The 6,000-nt window shown below is 52.8% G+C and overlaps 1 protein-coding gene across 1 annotated transcript in view; it reads right to left on the reverse strand.

Moving 5' to 3' along the window:
- Positions 1 to 2,954, reverse strand: part of FAUP4 (putative ubiquitin-like protein FUBI-like protein ENSP00000310146) — a 43,599-nt gene extending 40,645 nt beyond the window's left edge. The window contains exon 1 of the mRNA XM_009246150.4: positions 1 to 2,954. This exon is cut by the window's left edge and continues 25,344 nt beyond it. The gene's annotated coding sequence lies outside the window, so the exon portion shown is untranslated.
- Between the last annotated feature and the right edge of the window lie 3,046 nt (positions 2,955 to 6,000).

Below are 6,000 nucleotides of genomic sequence, written 5' to 3' on the forward strand. Positions count from 1 at the left end.
CCACCAAACACAGAAAAGACAACAGATGTGTTTCTAAGGCACGATTTACATACTAAATTCTCTTGAAATTCAATGCAATTTCACTTCGCTCATGATTTTCAATCACAAGATACCTGTGACAAATGAGTAACAAATCCAGAAGAGCCCACCTAATCTCGTCTTAAGCGGTCCCTTAAATACGTTAAAAGCCCACAATATAGGCATTTACAAGGCTTTTCTAAGACTTCTAGCTCCTGAAAAAATCACACCTTCACAGTTTCAAATCAACCACCTAAGTTGCTAAGGAGCAGTGAAGGATGCTGATCTGTTGCTGCGTATGCAAGTCTGACACCCATCTTTCAAGTGACTAATTCACTTGATAACACCCACACCCCAAACAAAACAACCCTCTGAAACAGGCTGCCTTGGCCACCAGGAGGAAGCTGGTAAAGACATTTCCCCTCCCTTTGGTTCTCGGAAACTGGTGACTCTGTGTCATCTGTTTTGTTACACTTTTTCAGTCTTCCCCACCTTGTAGCAAAGCAAAACAATTTTTGTTTGTTTGCACTTAAAGTTCTAAGCACTTTGGAAAGTTTCTAAGCAACTTCTCACTTCCAAGCAACAACTTAACCAACACTAACAACTTACTATTAATTAGTATTTTCTTGGCTCACCCACGCACTAAATTCCCCAAAACCCCAGAGAATTCCCTTCAACCTGCACTTCCTACCACCCACACTATATCTCTAACCAACCCTCTCCCCTTCTTCACCCTCATCCCTCCCAGTACCAGTGCCAAGCTGCATACCCCCATCCCCCACACTGCAACGCCCACGTGACCAGTGCCAAGCTGTCCCCTTCTCCCTGTCCCCCACAACTCCCACCTCAGGGTCCTCTTACTAGAATGCCAAAAAAGTATTATGAAATCTAACAAAAGTAAAGTTGAAGTTTAAAAAAAAGGAGCAAGAACAAAAGAGCACTACCAGTATACCCACCATTCCTTTCTCCTAGTAATTTGCAATGCAATCACAATGCCCAAACTAGACCTGCCATTCCTCACACAGATTTAGGAATGACCAACTTGTACCCTCCCAGAGTTTAGCACAACACAATGACACCCTCAATTTGACAATCTGCTTCCTCTAATATATCCCCAGTCTAAGGCATTTAAAATTAAACAGCTTTTCAACACCCCAAGTTATTTCATCAGGCTAAGAACTTCTCGGAGCAACGCACAGGAAGGCAGGCAAACAGGTGGGTAGGTGAGAGGTCACGGGCTCCATCTGCAAGCTCCATCTACAAGGCATCAATCTGCGTTGTGGCATCAACGTTAAAACGTTCTACAGCTTAGGGATCTTCTTGAAGCAAGGTTCCAAGCACAAAACTAGTATGACCGGAGGCTCAATTTAGAAGGTGCAGCATCTGAAAACCTTTACCCCAGGAAAGGAGGGGTGCCTGCTGGCATTCATGGGCTCTGGAACAAGCATTTATTCAAAGCCGATGGACCCTCGAGCCGGATGCATCTGCTGTGGACTTTTTAAGATTGCCCCCCATAAGCTCATCTGAAAACTTTAAATGGTAGCCTCCTGAATACAGGGCTTCCTGAGCAAGGCCTGGAAACAGAACACTGGAGAACTTCCTCCTCCTAAGCCTCTGGAAATTCAATCTGCAGGCATCAATTGAGGCGGGCTCTCTCCTCCAGGGTCTCCCCTCCTGCACTGCTAGGACTCACACTGGCCAGGGGCTCCATGTCTCCCGGTTCCATCTGCTCGCCATGAGGAACACTATAGTAACAAACCACGGTCCATGAGGCATTTTTGTAACACTCAGCTGGATGGCTGCAGGCCCACCCAAGGGTGCACATTCACTCCCCACCCTCTCTGCAGGCAAGCAACACCAATCCGCCCCACCCCAGCCTCAGCGGGAAGGCCTCTCTTCCTCCACCATTACCAACAATACCAACTCCAACAGCCACTCGGCTACTGTCCCGGGCTTACCAGATGACCAGGTAATGTTTTAAGTGAATGGATAAGTTAAAGGGAGGAAGAAGGGGTGGAGTGAGCTCACAAGAAGAGTTTAGCGCCAAACCTAGAGAAAAGTCCAAAAGGAACACTGCCACCTGGAAAATAAAGCGTTGGTCAATGTTGTCCCCAACACCCGAGCAGCGTGCCTCGCAGTCCCCGCCTGTCAAACATGCTAGGTGCCGCACCAGTCACCGGTGAGGATGGCGCCTTAACTCCACATCACTCCTCAGACCACCCCTCACCTCCGCCCAGGGGCCTGGCTTCGCACCCAGCCCTGGACGCTCCACCAGGCTGGGCCCGGCCTGGGTCCTGTCCCAGGCCGAGCGAAAATTACATACCACCCTGGGCCAGAGCGGTCAGCCCCGTCGAGCTAAGTTCAGTTCCACAAGACCAGGCCTCATCCCCAGGCGGGTTCACAGCCCTTGGACTGGAAAAAAAGGGGCTGCTGGCATGGACAAGTTGAAGCTCGGCCCTCCCGGCCCTCCTGCAGCCCTGCACCCACTGCCTGCCTTCCTGATCATTTCCAGGGCTGCAGCGGCCCATTCCTCCTGACTTCTCCACCCCTTCTACCTCTCCCTGCCTTCCTCCTTCCACACAGACCAGCGCACCCGGGCTCGCTCAGCCATGCAAGAGCGGCGCCCTCCCAGAGGTCAAGTTCCCCCTCCAGCAGGCAGTAGGGACAGCCTGGCCTGGAGCGTGGCTGTCCTCCCTGGGGGCTCCTGCGGACATTTTCCATGCAGCCTGCCCCACTGTGGTCCCCCTAGACCTAGTCTCCTTGCCAAGCTTCCTTCTCGCACCTCCAGCCCGCCCCCTAGTCTCATCCAACTCAGTCATTTCTCCCTGTCTGTCCCTTGAGGCCCTGAACTGGCCACTTCCTCCCCCACAACTACACCCAGGCGCGCATCCCTCCCTGTCGCTAACTCCTGCTGGACCGGCCACAACTTTTGCTTTTATAGCCCTCAGCCGCGTCACCGGGGTCATTACTCAACGGGACGATTCCTCCACGGCCATCGGAAAAAAAGTCCCTCCCCGACCCTGCCCGGTGAGACGACCCGGGCGGTGCATGGTCTCCCAGGCGGCCCCCACGCAAGGACCCCAGTGTATCCCCGCTTCTCCTTAACAGTGCTTTTTGGGATCGCGGACAGCGCTCAAGGTGACATTTGGGACGCGAATGCCATGAGGCAGAAGACCCCTTTTCTTCCCGGGTGTTGTTGGGGTCGGGCGGGGGACGCGCTTCCCCGAGACAGGAGCTGGGGGCGAGGCGGGCGGGGGCGCCCTCTTGAGTGGGCGACGGGAGCCGCCGGGGTCGCCTGAGGTCACCACGCCCCGCCGAGGCCCGAAAGAAGGGCCGGCAGGACATCTGGAAAATTCCAGGCGGCGGCGGAGGGATCTCTGCAGAGGGTGCGTCCCGCCGGGAGGCGCGCGTGACTCTCGGGCGGTGGTTCCGAGTCGGGCTCGGCCGATGACGTCAGCGCCCGGGCGCGGGTTGGGGGCGGGGCGGGGCGGCCCAGGAGCCCGGCGGGGTCCTGCGAGGGGACGTGGAACGCCACGCACCCCAACAGGCGGTTTCTCTGGCCAGGAAACCCTGCTGCGGGCTGTTAGCGTCCAGGAGCTAGTGGGTGACAACATGGAGCCCCGTGGAGCCGCGCGGGCGCTTCAGGGGCAGGCATCGTGGTTTTGCCTCTTCCCAGGGGCCTGGCAAGGGGACGTGTTTCCTGAGAATGCGCATCCCTGCCGGGGTAGAACATTCAAGGAGTGTGTTCAGGATGGATTAAGTGGGAAAAGGCCGTTGCAAAATAATGTAAAACCAAGATATTGTGCGGAAAGCAGTATCTGTCATAGCCGAGGGACAGGCTGTCGGCTCATTTTACATTTGGGTGGGGGTGGGGAGAAAGGTGATTTTTATTTATTTATTTATTTTTTATTTGCTGCATTTACAAGCAGGCACCCCCAGCCTGGCTTTTCTGGAAGCAAACCTGGTGAACTCCTGAGCCCTCCAGCAAGGTGGGCAGGGACCGAATGTCTGGAGAGGACTTTGGACCATGTAGCGGGTACCTCCTTGCTAGGGGGTGCAGGGTGATGAGGAAGCTCTGGCCCCTGAGGTAGAGAATAAAAAAAGGACCCCGGTTCAAGTAACCAGAATGGAAAATGGCATCTGACAGGAACTCCTGCCAGGAACCTCTCCCTGCTTAACACCCACACCCTATACAAAACAACCCCTTGAAAACAGGCCCCTTTGGCAACCGGGAGGAAGCTGGTGAAGACATTTCGCCTGCGTCTGTGAGGTGGCATCAGCAGGCAGGGCTGGGCCTGACATGCACCCCTCCCTGTGCTTCTCGGAAAACTGGTGACTGTGTGTCATCTGACCTTTCAGCACAGAAGGTGGTGATGTGGCAAGCCCAGGCTTGCTCCCTGGCGGCTGCTTAGCCCTGTTTTTCTGCCAGGGGAAGATTCCGGCAGTGCGGCCTCCTCCGGGATCTGCCCCATCAGTCTCGTCCTGACTATATCTCCAGGGGTGGGTTGGGGTGGGGTGATTTGGCCTGAAAGAACCGTGTGGAAAGAGGGAATTGTCTGTCAAAATGTTCTAGAAAGCTGGGCAGCTTATGAAACCAATGGAGTGACTCTTCGCTGCTGCTTCACAGTACTGGGCGGTGGAGTCAGCCAGCCCTTTCTTTATCTCACCAGGCATCTGAGAGGTGGGTCGTCCCCGCTGTAGTGCTGTTTCCAGGCCCTAGTTGATGTCTTAACTTGCTTTTCTCTATCTCAGGTCTCAAAATCTAATTCACACACATCATTCCCAAATCCCAGAAACAAACTATGGTAGATTTTATTTTTCAAAAAAGAGTGGGATCCAATCGCTTTTGAAGGCCAAGGTGGGAGGATTGCCTAGGGGCCAGGAGTTCGAGACCAGCCTGGGAAACACAGCAAGACCCTGTCTCTACAAAAAAATGAAAAAAAAAAAAAAAAGCCAGGTGCACATGACTGTCTGTAGTCTCAGCTACTGGGGAGACTGAGGCAGCAGGATCCCTTGAGCCTAGGAGTTTGAGGCTGCAGTGAGCTATGATTGTGCCACTGCACTCCAGGCTGGCCAACAAGAGTGAGATCCCTTCATATATATATATATATATATATATATATATATATATATATATATATATTTTTTTTTTTTTTTTTTTTTTTTTTTTAAGTAGGGAGAATTACTGAGATACAAAGCATAGGATTCTGTAAAGCATAGCCTTCCCTGTCTCCTTTGTGCCCTTGTGTCTGGAGCTGCCTTTGCCACCCTGGGTTTTCAAGACAAAAGGGCACTGTTTCAGAGGATCCTCATGTAGAAGCTTTGCTGGCCTCCAAGTTCCACACAGCCCGTTTTTTTCGGGAAAGGAATGTATTTAAGGAGAGATGAGCTGAGGTAGACAACCACATGGATATCTCTGTCCTGCCTTAAGGGGCCAAAGCTGTGCCCACAGTAAGGAGGGTACACGTCAGGCCTGGGTTCTGCTCTCTTCCTCCACAAATAAGTCTAAAAATACCTCTGCCCTGCTGGAGGATGAGAGCAGGAAGGCCGGTGTCAGCAGATTTCTCTAGATCAAAACAAGTTGTTCCAGAAAACAGCAGCAAACAGAGGCCTTTGGATTCCGGGGTGGGGCTGGGTGGTGAAGGGCCCGCCCTGCCCGGGTGGGTGACCACCGCCTGCTTCTTCCCAGGCAGACAGAGGAACAGGAAGGGGCTGCTTTGGCAACATCTGGATTCCAGGGTCAGGGCCCTGTCTCCAAGCCCTTTCTTTCTTTTCTTTTTTTTAATGGAGTCTCACTCAGTTGCCCAGGCTGGAGTGCAGTGGTGTGATCTCGGCTCACTGCACCCTCCACCTCCTGGGTTCAAGCGTTTTTCCTGCCTCAGCCTCCCGAGTAGCTGGGACTACAGGCTTACACCACCACGCTGGCTAATTTTTTTTTTTTTTTTTTTGTATTTTTAGTAGAGACAGCGTTTCACCACATTG

The sequence above is a fragment of the Pongo abelii genome, chromosome 9, assembly GCF_028885655.2.
Source record: "Pongo abelii isolate AG06213 chromosome 9, NHGRI_mPonAbe1-v2.0_pri, whole genome shotgun sequence".
Classification (NCBI taxonomy): domain Eukaryota; kingdom Metazoa; phylum Chordata; class Mammalia; order Primates; family Hominidae; genus Pongo; species Pongo abelii.